Below are 15,491 nucleotides of genomic sequence, written 5' to 3'. Positions count from 1 at the left end.
GGACCCTCGCACTTGGAGGTCGGGAGGTCCGGGATGAGGGAGTCCAGACACCCAGCAGGGGGGTGGAGCCAGCGCCCGGGGAGGCGATGGGCGAGCGGCACTGGGCGGGGGAGAGCCATCGGCACCTCTTTCTCCCATTGACTTGCCAAGTAGCCCGCTCACCTCCTGGGTGGAGGGTGGTGCCGAGATGTCTGAGGCCGGGCTAGGCCCAGGGTTGAGGTCGATCGGGGGCCAGGCGGCCTCGTGGTGAAGTGTCCAAGATGGCGGCCCGGGTTGGGCGCGTGGGCCGGCAGTGGATCGGACCCACGAGGTTAACATGTTCGAGGGCAGGGGTCCCTGAGGGGACGGAGGACGTACAATGGTGGTGTGTGGTACTTGCGTGACTGGGCTCGGGCCTGGTTGAGCCGGGGGAGAGCGGCCCTTCATGTGGCCTGTCCAACACCCTTATTAAAGGCATGTATCCCAACCTCGCCGAGGGCCTACCTAGAGTGACCCCGGAAGTACCCAGTAACTTGCCGCCACCACTGATCCCGACTAAACTCCGTAATCATAAACAGACAGCAGCGGACATTTTTCTTTCCTCCTATTTAGACGACGCTGCTCCAGAATATGTAAATGAAGACCTTCCTCTTCATCCTCCTCCCAACCCGATCAATGCTCCTGTCAACGTCCCTACCAATCCTTTTCGCCAACAACCCGTAGCACAAGACCAACCCGCATTAACAGCAGCACCCGCAGTGAAAGACGACTCAAGCCAAGATGACACAAATCTAGGGGCAGCGGGAGGGGCGCCCTCTGGAGACATACCACATACACCGCACACCCCGCCACAAATAAAACGAACATTACAAGACATAGCACTACAACGCACGCCAAAACCCATGACACCAGCATCTCTTAGACTGTCACTTTCCGATTGTATATATGACCCAGTACCAGGTGAGGGCGCAATGCTCATATACTCAGTACGTTTAAGACGAGTTGCAGACTATCTGATCACTTTACCAGACATGAAAGACCACTTAGACAAAATATACCACTTCATTAGAACGAGGGAGTGACCAGAAAGTATACAGGAGGCCATGGCACATAGAAAGGTGGAACTTCAAAGCATGCTCTTAAAGTTTTTGATTAACTGTTTGATCAGGGAACGAGACCAGCCAAATAAAGAAGTCACTAAAGGTATGATGACTTGGAGTGACAATATAGGTGTGGGTAAACATGATACACAGAAGGGAATAGAAAGCATGTACAGGAAAATTCGTAAAGAAATTCTTGATATACACAAGAGCGAACAAGCCGAGAAAGAAGCCGAGAAAGAGGACGACGAAATATCAGATGAGGATAATACAGTAACCGAGGAAATGAATAAAATGAATTATGTAGGTAGGGCAAGACCGTTTGACAGATCCATACGCCTAGATTACAATAAACGTTCCCTCTCTCCAATACCAGAAAGATATTCTCTTGAACACCTATTCCAAGCTACTGAACAAGCACTGAAAAAACGAGTAGGTAGTAGTGAACTTAGTACTATGCATGAACAGGAACTAGCCCGGTCAGCAGTTCAATGGGCTTGTAATTCTAACATATATAAAGATGACATAGTAGCGCAAACATTTTTGAGTCTTCCTCCGGTAGAACAGCGTTTAGCTGGTATTTACATGATTCAACATCTCATCACCTTGTATGAGAGTCAGCATTCTGATCCAGGTCCCTTGTATAAAATACTGGACGATTTACTCCTGGAAAGATGGAGAGGCCTAGGTACCGAATTAATTAATGTCATTCTGGATCAACGACATAAGTACTTGACTTTTCTGACCCCGCACTTGATTCCTGCCCCACATCGAGAAAGAAAGACCTTTTACATAGACAGACAGAACCCCCTACGAGAGGTTCATCCCGTTAGGACTGGAACGGGTGAGCTTCAATGAGTATTCGTTTACACACCCTTGACAAAAATGGAATTATTGGAAATGAAAAAATGACTGCCCTGTCATGATAAAGACCCAGGGGGGTTCCACCGTGAATTAAAAGACATGCTCCGCATGGGGAAGTATACATATGCTGATACGATTAAAATGTTGAAAGTACTGTTACCAGCAGGCATTTACGAAAAACTTAAAGAAAAAGAGTGGGAGGTGGGAGAGAAAAAGATTAACTTGACAGAATTAGAAGACGAAGACAGAACACGAGCCCCTGGTACTGGTCTTGGGGACAAAGCTAAAGAATTACCTGAGCTAATAATACAGGTTTTGCCGAGATTATTGACTACTAAAAAGGAAGATTGGGATGCTATTTCAGCCTGCAAACAGAAACAAGATGAAGACACTATTGATTTTTATTCTAGATTCGAAAAATGTTTTCTTATTAACAGTGGCCTGAAGACAAGTAGTGAATCGTACCCGCATCTTTTTGTGAGCAAATTAGTAGAGAATTCCTTACCCCAGATCAAAAATAGAGTACTGAAGGTCGAGAGTACCTGGCAAGCAAATAGCCCTTCCCAAATGTTGCAAATGTTACAATATCATCAGAACCGGATTAGTGAAGAACAGGAACACGAAAAGAGACGCATGAAAGATACGAAAATGAAAGTACTAGTTGCTCAATCAGTTCCAGCCGATGGCCAGAAAAAGGGCGCGGCACCTGTCAAAGGGAACTGTAACTACTGTAAACAGCCAGGTCACTATATAAATGAATGTGCTGTCCTGAAACACAATATAGCTACAGGCAAGACAAAAGAAAGACCGCGTCCTCCTAGACAGGATAACATCCCGCAAAACACGCAACCGCCACAGAACCCGCAACAGACAGTAGCTGTACCTCAGCCCATTGCTGCCACACAACATGTCACACAACAAATGTACCAGTATGCACAGCCAGACTACCCAGATTATAAACAGTACTCATGAAACAGCCTAGAGAGGGAGGTTGGCAGCCCCTTATTGAGGTTCCTGTAGATCAAGAGAGTCCCTATGTACATAGTCGTGTATTGGGAAAAGACAGAAAGTTTCTGATTGATACAGGGGCAAGCAGAACTACCATCAGTCATTTTTTTTTTTTTTTTAACATCATTTTTATTGCATCACCAATATAATTGTACAGACAAGATAATCAAAATTACAGTTTCTCTGTGCACAAGGAATGTTATTGTCCATTTCGGTCTTGTCCGGGAGGTCCGCCCCTTCCTCAGGTGCTGGTGGCCTCCATCCATGAGTATTTCTCGTATCACCTTACAATGTCTGACACTAGTGGTACTAAAGTATTGCTGGGTTGCTTTTGTGATTTTCACCCCTCCCCCGCCCCATAATTTTGTTCCCCAACAGCCCGCCAATTCCCGCTTTCTTCCCTCCCCCCCCCCGTGGTCGCGCCTCGCTGATTCATTGTCGTAAGAACGTCTTTTGTGATGTAGGAAGTACAGACATTCGCTAAGGTGTGCCCCCCGGTATGGTGACAGGGTCTGCTACATCCAGCTCCTCCTCGCCCTCCTGCTCCTCATCATCTAAATCTCGGAGCGCCTGCACCATCATTTCCCATGCAGTAGCCCTCTCCAGAGCCTTCTCGTCATTCGTTCTCCAGGCCATTTGGTATCTCAGGGTGCTCTCACACGCCGCCCACCTCAGGCATTCCCCATACCACCTTTTATATGCGGGCCCCACTCTCGATTTCCAGTTCCTCGTTATCTCCCGCTTAGCCAAAATGAGCCCCAAGTCTATAAATTTGCTGGTTGTCTTGTTTCTAGGTGTGTGTGGGAACCAATGGAGGATGCCCACCGCTTTCGTGTATTGGATGTCCCTGTCTGTTTCACTGTTGAGGGCCCTCCCAACTTCCTGCCAGTAGTCTCCCAGAGATGGGCAATCCCATAACATGTGACCCAGGTCCGCCCCAACTGTATTGCATCTGGGGCAAGCAGCGTTTTCTACCCCAAAATATTGTTGTACTTTCCCCGGTGTGAGGTAGGCCCTGTGAATGATGTAGAAGTGGATTAACTGAAACCTGGCATTTCTCGAGCTCTTCCGTGCCCGCCTCAGTAGCTGGCCCCAGGTCGTGTCAGGGATCTCCAATTGGAGGTCCAGCTCCCACTTGGCCTTCAGAGCTGTCAGTGGCTGTAAGGCCTCCCTCTGTATCCTGGAGTACAAGCAGGTGACAGCCTTAAAGGTCCCCGCAGCCATCATCGTGTATTGACATGCCATGGAGGTGCCCGGCTCCTGCAATCCTTCCCCCCAGTGGGCCTGCATAGCGCCCGTGACCGCTGCGTGCAACAAGTAGTCGCCCCTCGGCAGGTCGAACCGCTCCTGCAAGTCCTGAAACGGCAGCAGCACCCCATCCTCATACAGATCGCCCAACATTTGTATTCCCGCCTCCTCCCAACCCAGCAAGCGCGACCAGTCACCTCCATGTGGGAGGGCCGTAACCATCCCCAGCGGGATTTCAGGGGCATACATAAGGCGGACTCCCGCCCGCTTACGGGCCCGGTCCCAGCAGAGTCGGAACGTCTGCTCCTCGACCGTCAAATCTCCCACCCAGAGTTTCTGGTGTAATGTGATGTACGCCAGCACATGTCGCGGGGTGCCTTCTACTCTCACGTCCTCAGGGCCTCTATACACTCTCGCGACCTCCTGCGTAAAAATCTGCAGCTGCGCGGCCAGATAATATCCCTCAAAATCAGGCACAGCCAATCCGCCTTCATCCTTGGGGCGTAGCAGAGTATCGAGCGCTATGCGCCTCCTTCCCGTGCCCCATAAGAACGCTATGACCAGAGTTCTCAGGCGCTTAAAAATAGAACTCGGGACCCACACCGGGAGCGTCCTAAAATAATACAAGAGCCTGGGCAGGGCCACCATTTTGAGCAGGGAGATCCTACCAGCCAGGGATAGCGGCAGGGTAGACCAGAAGTCCATGTTCCCCCGTAGGGCATTAATGCAACGGGTGATGTTACCTTCCAGCAAATCCGCCGGGGTATGATAAACATAGACTCCCAGATAGTGCAGACAGCGCGGTTCCCACCGAAGTTCTTGCGCGGTGAGTGGACACGGTTCTCCTGACCTCAGGGGGAAGAAGCAGGACTTAGGCCAGTTGACCCTCAGGCCCGATAGCCGGCCAAACCGCCCTAGTAACCGCCGTGCCCCTTCTAGCTCGGGGCCCGCGTTGGCCAAAAACTTCAGCAGATCATCTGCGTATAAAGAAATGAAATGCGGCCTGCCCCTAAATGATAAACCGGCGTAGTGGCGGCCCAGTCTGGCCTCTACAGCAAAGGGTTCCATCGCCAGGGCAAAAAGAAGCGGAGATAGGGAACACCCCTGTCTGGTGCCACGTCTAACCGGGTATTGCCTCGAGATCAGAGCACCCACTCGGACTCTCGCTACCGCATCAGTGTACAGGACCTTGGTCCAGTTTATGTATCCGTCCCCCAGCCCGAAGCGTCGCATCACCTCATACAAGTACCCCCATTCAAGGCTGTCGAAGGCCTTTTCTATGTCAATAGAAAGGACAAACGGAGAGACGGCGTCCGGCCAGTCCGCCCCCATCAGTCTCGTAAGCCTGCGAATATTGTGGGTAGTGTTGCGCGTCGGGATAAAACCGCATTGGTCCTTATGAACAAGGCCAGTCATATGCACCAGCAGTCTGTTGGCAAGAATCTTACTCAGGATCTTGTAGTCCGTCGTCAACATGGACAACGGACGGTACGAGGATAAAGCCGCTCCCTCTCTGCCCGGTTTTAAAAGCGGGATCATGAGGGCTTCACACATGGAGCCCGGGAGCCGACCCCTCGCTTGCGCTTCATTGTAGACCTCTCGCAGCCGGGGAGCAAGGTACTCCAGATATTTACTATAAAACTCTATCGGGAGTCCGTCGAGTCCCGGGGTCTTATTCCTAGCCATTTGTTTCACAACTACCATCAGTCATGACGAGGTTCCAGGGGCACCCCTCTCAGGCTCACAGAATATTTCCCTGGGATTTTCAGGAAAGCCTATTGTTAACGAAGTGTCAAAGCCAGTTTCCCTAGGAGTTGGTCCATTGTCCCGCACTACAGACTTGTTGCTTACGAAATCATGTCCAGAAAACTTGCTTGGTATAAAAACATTGAAAGAACTAGGAGCAGTGATTTGTTGTTCTCCGGAAGGAGTGAGATTGTTTTTACGTGATTTTAAAGGTCATTATGTGTTGAGAGATTTTGACCCCAGACTTCAGAATGTACCACAGCATTTATGGGCACAAGGTCCGACTGATGTAGGTTACATGCACATCACACCACACCGTGTCACACTCAAGCAAGGAGTTGTACTGCCACGAATCCGACAATACAAGTTACCACCTGATGCTGTAGTTGCATTACTGAAAATTGTTGACGAACTCATTGCACAGGGAGTGGTTGTAGAAACTGACTCCAATGTATGTAATTCTCCTATCATTCCGATTCTTAAACGAACTGACCCGAATGCACCACCTGTCTACAGACTAGTGATTGACCTCCGAGAATTGAACAAATGCATAATACCACAGTACCCAGTGGTCCCAGACATTTCTTCACTATTGACTGCCATTGATTCCGAAGCGACGTTCTTTACTGTAATTGATCTCAAGAACGCCTTCTTTAGTGTCCCGATCCATCCGGAGAGCCAATACCTCTTCGGATTCTGTTTAAATGGACGAAGCTTCAAATTTACGAGGGCTACTCAAGGGTTCACAGAAAGTCCTAGTATTTACAGTCAAGCATTGAAAAGACAACTAGACAGTATTCGCATGCCTACTGACACTGCATTGCTCCAATACGTTGATGATCTTTTGATCACAGCACGGACAGAACGAGACTGCGAATGTGCATCACTGACAGTCTTATACTTCCTGGCAGAAAAGGGGCACAAAGTGTCCCCTTCAAAGTTACAATTCTGTGCCCAGCAAGTGGTATACCTTGGACACTTGCTGTCCAAGAGGGGTAGACAGTTGACACCTGACCGCATTCAGTTAATTGCACATCTTCCACAGCCCAAGACACAAAAAGAAGTACGGGCCTTTATTGGCCTCACTTCTTACTGCAGACGATGGATTCCTCAGTACGCATATCTAGCCAAACCACTCATACAGTTGACAACCCAGGAGGCAGCCTCCCTTGGACTCAGGAACATACACTTGCATTTGATGAATTGAAGAAAGCTCTATGTCAAGCACCAGTTTTAGCGACACCATGTTACAGCAAACCTTTTACACTTTTTGTCACTGAACGCGATGGCACAGCATTATCTGTCCTTATACAAGATCAGGCAGGAAAGCACAAGCCTTGTGCTTACTTTTTTCTAGTACATTGGATCCAGTGGCCCAGGCTCTGCCTGCGTGCCTCAAATCAGTTGCAGCAACAGCTCTAGCAATCAGACAAAGTGATTCCATAGTGTTAGGACATCCCCTGACAGTACAGGTTCCACATTCCGTGGAAGTTCTCTTGAACAGGACACAGACACAGCACCTGACTATAGCAAGACTGACAGGATATGAACTGACATTGTTCCAGCCACACATAGAGATCAGACGTTGCAATATTCTAAACCCTGCTACACTTTTACCCTCGAACACAGTAGACCCTAAACCACATGACTGTGTGGAAGTAATTAACACAGTGACAAAGCCAAGACAAGACTTCACAGACATCGCATTACCCGACCCAGACCTGACACTTTATGTGGATGGTTCATGCATGAGAACAAGCACAGGAGAGCTAGTGGCCGCATATGCAGTGACCACTGATACTGAAGTCACAAATTGACACCTTGTCAGCCCAAGCAGCAGAGCTCATCGCTCTGACCCAAGCCTGCATACGAGCCAAGAACCAGAAAGTAAACATATACACAGATTCACAGTACGCATTCGGAGTCGTCCACGACTTTGGAGTCCTTTGGCAAGAGAGAGGTTTTCTGACCTCCCATGGAGCCAAAATACAGCATGGTCCCCTCATTCAAGCTCTGTTAGATGCAATACACTTGCCTACAGCCATAGCCATCATGAAGTGCAAAGCACATACTAAAGTCACAGATACTATTTCCCAGGGTAACGACCTGGCAGATCAAACAGCTAAACTTACAGCTCAGACTCAAACAGACATTCCAGTTGACACAACAAAGACTGAAGTACCATCACTGACAAATTGCATGACAGTCAGGGATCCCTCACAAGATGTACTCGACATACAGACACATGACACTCCAGACGAAATCAAGAAATGGACTGAACAAGGAGGGGTCCAGACAGATCAGGGATGGATGACGAAAGGCAAAGCCACGTGGTTCCTCCCGGACTCCATGGTTCAAGCTATCATAAATACAGCACATAGTCCAGCACACTTAGGAGAAAAAGCTATGTTAGACAGCATACAGAACATCTGGTTCAACAAGCATTTACGTGCAGCAGCGAAACAAAAAGTGCGTACCTGCATGATCTGTTGTCAGTTCAATCCAGGCAAAGGCATTTCCGTGGAACAAGGTGGATTTCATCCTCCTGACCACCCTTTTGAAGCCCTCCAGATGGATTATATTCAGATGGACAGATGTCGAGGCTTGCCCCGTGTCGTGTACTCGGATAATGGACAGCCATTCTCCTCTGAATTGATGAAACAAGTATCTCTCCTGTTAGGGTACCAGTGGAAATTCCATTGCGTACGACACCCAGAGGCAGCAGGTCTCGTAGAGAGACACAATCAGACTCTCAAAACAAAGTTAGCGAAGATTTGTGCAGACAAAGGCGTGGATTGGATGGTAGCCTTGCCGGTTGCCCTCTTTTACATGCGTATGGTAGCTCATTCCAGAACCGGACTATCCCCGTACGAGGTGGTTTTTGGTAGACCGCCGAATATGTGGAGTACGCCTATGCCACGTAAAATAACAGATGTTGACAGTACTATGCTGACAGATTACTTGGCTTCCTTGATGTCTGCACTCCTTTCTTGTCGTTCACAGGTTGCAGCTGCCTGATTTAATTTGGTCTCTGAAACTGCTGCTCTCTACTGATGAAGCGCTCATTCCAGGCACACGTGTCTAGAGATATACAGCAAAGTCAGCAGCAAATTTGGTGTATGACTCCAGATTATTCCAAAGTAAGTTTGAACTGTGTACTGCATTTACCAGGATGCAAAGGGACAATCCGTGCTGGGACTGTGAGGCAGTGTGCTCCCAACCCCCATTCTGTCCATGAACTTACATTACATGTATGCACACTGTCATATACTGATTTGAGTTTCACATGGACATCTCATGTGTATTATTGTGGCTTGCGCAACTGCATTATCCAAACCTCAACCTTTGCATTGTTGTGATCTGTGTGTCGTGTCACTACTTCATGTGCCAGTTCTACTACAAGTCCACCCGAGGAGAACATGAAGAGTCCAGATATAATAGATATTGGCCATTGATATGGATTTGCAGCTATTTAACGTCTGGACAAGTGTCATCTGCTTTGTAGCATTGTATGGGACAAGACAAATGTGGGTCACACATCCACGTGGGGTCTGGAGTACTCCTCTAGCTACATTGTGTGTCTAGCCTTTTGATGTCCCCACACATCTTCGGACAATCCAGTGCCACATAGTGGCTTACTTGACTTACAAGGTAGTGCAGTACACCGCTGAACAGTTGTGACCGCTACCTGTACATGTAAAATGTCATACAGGCCACTGAGGGGGAGACGTCTGTCTGTGGACACACCTTGCAAATCTATGAAAACTTGTGAGTGATCTCAGAATCTGTCTTGACTCCAAGGCACATGATGATCTGTCTCAATTGGAACACAACTCTACAGGTGCAATGCTAATCACAGCATCCAATCCCCTATGGCCTGCCATGTGCAGACTGGACAGTCTCTGTACCATCGCTCATCCAATGCACACATCCGTTATGATTGACTTGGTTCAATTGTAGTGGTGCTGGCAGAGCAGAATTCAATATGAATGCATGAGTGTGGCTCATTTACCCAGTTGTCATGAGAAAACTACAACTCCCAAAATGCACTCTGACCTGTATATTCCATATTCCACAGTGTGCCTCTTGAAACTTGGTGACTGCTGCTTGGACATGGAATTGGCTAATGGAGGCATGGGACACACAATGTTACAGCACTGTTTCACTCACATCATGCTGCTCGTGCTCCTCCAGCTGAGCATGGAGGGTCGGCCAAGCTGCTTGCAGGACCCTCCTGTACAGTGGTTAGAGGTGAGGACGATGTACATGGTGCTGGGAGGACAGGCCAGCCAGCTCCGTAGCCTTGTGACGGGTCACCGCTTCAGGTCCTCCAAGCGCTTGTGGCACGCACTACCCCTCCTGGTGAACACTCCAACTGCACTGCAGCGCTCGGCGATGTTGGCCCATAGCCTGCCCCGGGCTGCAGTGCTCAGGGTCCCCATATAGCTGAGGGAATTTCTCCAGCATCCCCTCCACCAAGATGTCAAATTCCCTGTCTGAGAAAGGGGGGGCTCTCTCCTCATAGTCCTCAGCCATTATAGGGAAATAGGTCAGATGAGAGCAGCAGGATGCCTGAGGATCTGATCAATGATAGAGGATGACTCAGAATGACCACAAAATGGCTGCCAACTACTTCCTGTGATGTATTTCCTGTCTCCCACTTCATGTATTACCTTGGCAATATGAAATGATGTGTTCTAGTTTATTTTCGTAATCGTAGTTTCTGGTTCCGGGACGTCGTTTACGTGCACGCGCATTACGATGCGATACCGGAAATTACGATTTTGCGCCGTAACTTTCGAAAATGACCCGGAACACATTATATCATACAGGAAATGTTATACAGGTAGTGGGAGACAGGAAATACATCACAGGAAGTATTTTGCAGCCATTTTGTATTCATCCTGGGACATCCACATTCAGTAAACAAATCCACTGCCATCCTGTTGTTCTGATGTAGGTGAAAGTGAAATGACAATGCAGGTGTGATTCATGAATATTTATCAAAAGGGGGAACAGATCATTTCATGTCATTTCTGCACTGACAGGGGGAGGGGGCTGACAACATCCATCCCACTTTCCTATTCTCATACTTTGCATTATGGGACATATAGTTCATATTGAGTACTCAGTATCAGAGTTGAAGGAAGTGTTATGTAACATTGGTGTGGAGAAGTGTGGATATGTCAGATACATATGGGGGCAGCTATACGAGCCCTGTGTGCCCCAATTGCGCCACAGTAGCGTCACTTTTGTGGCGCAGCAGCGCTACGCCACCTCCATGCTGTGGGGTATCTTCAACGTGACGGATCTGTTAATATATGTCATAATTTAAGGCCCTGCACCGCAGTTGTGCGTTCCTGCACAGGGGGGCGCGGGGGCGTTCCAGCACACAAACGCCTCCGAACAGTGGCAGTGTGAAATGTACACGATTTAACTCAGTCATTTTCATGGCCATGCTGCGTCACAACCCTGCGCCTGCTTGTAGGAGGCGTAAGGATTGATGCTGCATGTTGGGCATCGGCTCGCCGCTTGCCTTGCTGGAGCTGCGTTGCGCTTGCGACCCAACTCCAGTGGTGCTTCACCTTTATGACAGCATATGCTTTACGCTTCTCTCTATACTTGTCCCACAGCGCACAGCTTTGTAAATGCGGCACATCCGTGATGGCGCAAGGGATGTCTGCTGTGAGGCACAATTACTGGGGCAACTCTTATTGTAAATCTGACCCACGGTGCATGATTCTCCCATGACGTCATCACTCACATTCTGGGCCCATCATTTGTGGGGGAGTCAATTCTGTTGTGATCATAGGCCGGAGTATGCAACCTTTTGTGATTTGGTGACCCATCCTTATGAGGTCCAGGTATGTCTCTCAGGACATGTATTGTTTGTCATCAGCGTGAATAGTTTGTTTAAGGGATGTCCACTATGCTGCTCGCTGACATGGGCACATGGCCTGAGGCACAATCCACCTTTTGACTTCTGACAGCAGCTGTGATTTGCATGCAGTTAGTGTCGTTTGTAAAGTTGTCTCAGGGTGGGATTTATGGACACTGTTGTGTCTGTCCACATTTCATCATTTGCAACAGACAGCAAACCACATGTTGTCCGTGACACTACAGGTTGCTCATGCAAAATACGCGGCAACGAGCTGATCACGGACTTGCATGCCCTGACGTCGGCCATGCGCAATAGCCCAGGCTCCCACATTCAGAGCTAGTCGAGGTTCGGAGAGGCATGTGTAAGCCATGCATTAGAGCAATGTTGTGTAAAACACAGCAGGTTAGTATGATCTTGCACACGACTACTGGGGAGTACAGAAGCACACCCCCTGTACGGTCGAGACATCTGAATCGCGACTTCAACAGACCAAAAGTGCGCTCGATGATGGCTCGAGTACGTATGTGTGCCCTATTGTACCTACGCTGAGGTACAGTGTTAGCAAGCCTGTAAGGGGTGAGGAGATGTGGAGAGAGTGCATACCAAGCATCGCCTGAGGAGGGAAGAAAGGACAGTTGTTAACATTTCACTCTTTGACTTTCACAGAACATGATCTATACGTTCGTACATGCAGTGTCTGTTGGGCCATGTTTCTTATTGTACTATCGTTACTATTGGGGGGCATTCAGACATTTCAATGACGCATATCACTCATTTTCACTGCTTGGTACTTACCCAGTAGCCACATGTTACCAAATTCTCCAGCAGCCATTCGCTGAGCAAGAGGTGACATGCGGAATATGAAGCTGTTGCGTGTACTGCCTGGGAACACTGCATGCACATTGATGAACCTTCCACTGGCATCACAGACTGCTTGAACATTGATGGAATACCATCTGTCTGTTGCAGAAGATGTGTGCAATGTGGCGGGATGGCTGAAGGGCCACATGGGTGCAATCAATTGCACCCAGCACACGTGGGAATTGTGCAAAGAGATAAAAATCTCTTGCTCCCCTTTGTCTCATGGCCAGTGTATGTGGCATTTGGATGTAGTTGGGGGCTCTATCAGTGATGCATCTCAGTACCTGATGCAGGCACCGCAACTGGCTGGCCTAAGAAATGCCCACATGGTCACTGGTGACCCTTTGGAAGGACCCAGTAGCAAAGAAGTGGAGGGCGGAAAGGATCTTGAGGTATGCTGGTATTGCATGTGAGCAGCAGGTCACAGAGTCAAGTTCCTGCTCCCACTCACATACCATATCCAAGATGACTTCAGGAGGGAAACGGTACCTGGCCCTTACATCCTGGCTGGACATTCCAAATAGGTTGATCCTCTGCCTGAAGATCCTCTCTGTTCTCCTCCTCCTCCTCCTCCTCCTCAAGTAGTTTTGCCGCATTGCAAGGGGTAGTGCTACAAACACGTTCAGTGACATCCTGAAAAGGGATTGTTTGTGTCTGCTCTGCATTCATACATGCTGCAGGGCTGGGATTGGCTGCTGTGTGTGACCTGATCCATGTTGGGGATGGGTGGACCTTGCCCAGGTGTTTACCCTTGGCTAACATGACAACGGCCAGCAATCGTAAATTACGGCCCGTAATCGTAAATTACGGCCCGTAATCGTAAATTACAGCCCGTAATCGGATTTTGCGATGATGTGCCGTCAATTCCGCCAAAGTGCCGTAAAATCCGGCCCGGTGGCGGAAACTACGGCCCGGCGGCGGACGTAAAGTTAGTAGTCGTAAGTCTATTCTGTGAATCCCAAAAGTAGTAAGTTCATTCTGTGAATCCCGAAAGTAGTAAGTGCATTCTGTGAATACCAAATAGTAGTAAGTGCATTCTGTGAATACCAAATTGTAGTAAGTTTAGGATATAGTCTTAAGTTAATTCTGTGAATCTGGCCCACAGAGACCTGTGGGTTAGGTGTCGGGACCTCTTCATTCTTTTAAAGCTGGTCAGAATGCTTCTGCCAAACCATCCCACACCTTTTCCTGCCTCTACAAGAGGTGTGGCCTGCTGTCTAGGAAACAACCAACATTTCTCCTGAGCTGGTTGAGAGGCTGCATGGCCCTATTAGGAACTGCTTAATGTGGCATGCAGTGTTCAGTGGAAGAAACCCCCCTAAATTGAACACTGCAAGAGAACTGGTTGGTCGGCTCAGCTTTTAATCACTGGTACCCTGGACAATGACGTTGTTAGAGGATTTCTCTTGTTTCTACGACTGTGCTGCCCACCGGTATACCAAAGAGACTGGTGATGCACAGGCAGCACTTTGAAAGTCCCTGTGCTCCTCACCAAACTGGGGGTACTTTTTGCAACAAAAGAACTAAAGAATAGCTACTGTGCTGCTTTGTTCCAGGAAATATTGAAGGTACACAATTGTGTCTCGCTGTGTTCGGAGTGTCTAGATTCCTGAGGTAGCCTCAGATTTCTCTGCCTCGTTACCACTGAAAGTTAAGTGATTACGGGGTTACATTTTTTGCCCAGTAGTACTATGGACCCAGAACACCAGTGTTGAACGACTCCAGCTGTCACAATTGAAAGCCGGTACCCAGGGTCTCATATTAGTACTCCGTAGAGGGCTTTAATTATATTTACGCCAAATGGTGCACTTTGTAAGATTACTTTGTAACACTTGCTAAAAGCCAAGACACCCTGCTGATGAATTATGCCCAAATATTTTCCAGTCTTATCTATCCTTCAATTTCCCTCAGGTTTTGAACATAACTTGGCACATCTCTTTGTAAATTTTTCTAAAAATTCTGCTCAACGTAAATTCACTATATTCCTGCTCAGCCCAAATTCCCTACATTTACAATCCTCATTAATCCCCGGCTCCAGACTCTTCCCAGGGTGAGGTCCCACAGTTCCCTATCCAATCCATACACTGCTCTCATGCTGCATGCAAGAAGTGTCTGGATTGGCTGGAGCAGGCTCCCTCAGCGCTCCGAAGAGCACTGATGGCCTGTGCCTGCTCTTTAACCCAGCTGTCTAAGATACCTGGGTTGGAGATGTTGAATTGCGCATGTCGAATTGGTTGTTGCAAGTTATCCGGCAAAACCAACATACTCAATTCACACTGCAATGACCCCTCATCATTGCTGCCAATTAGCAGCATTGATGCACTGGCCCTGCCCTCTCCGTTTGGCAGAAAAACTGAAAATTAAAATGGTAATAACATTGTTTTATTAATATTTTATTTTTCCAGCTTTCTGCACAGCAGTGTGGGGGAGGGGGTGCTCCTCCGCTCCAATGGAGGAACAGTCGCTTTTAATCCCTAAATATTTTCTACGCAGTAAATGACCTATAAATACCTCCCCTTATGTCTGACCATATTCTAAGGGATTATAAATAAAGCTCCCCGTTTTCTCTTTTTACTGATTTTTTACAGATAAATACAGATAGAAAACATTACTTTTCGTGTCTGTATTTATTTTTACATGTGGATAAAAATGGAAATTGGGTTGCTTTAGTAATCATAAACATTGTCTGCCATAACTGCCAGGCCAATAGATGTGTGGGTTGATAGGTAAGGCTGTTAAAAACAGAAAGGCATTTTTTTTTTTTTTCTTTTTTTTTTTTTTTAATCCTCATTTGTGTGCATAGC

Source organism: Lissotriton vulgaris, chromosome 4_1 (assembly GCF_964263255.1).
Source record: "Lissotriton vulgaris chromosome 4_1, aLisVul1.2, whole genome shotgun sequence".
Taxonomy (NCBI): Eukaryota; Metazoa; Chordata; class Amphibia; order Caudata; family Salamandridae; genus Lissotriton; species Lissotriton vulgaris.
This window is presented reverse-complemented; position numbering follows the sequence as displayed.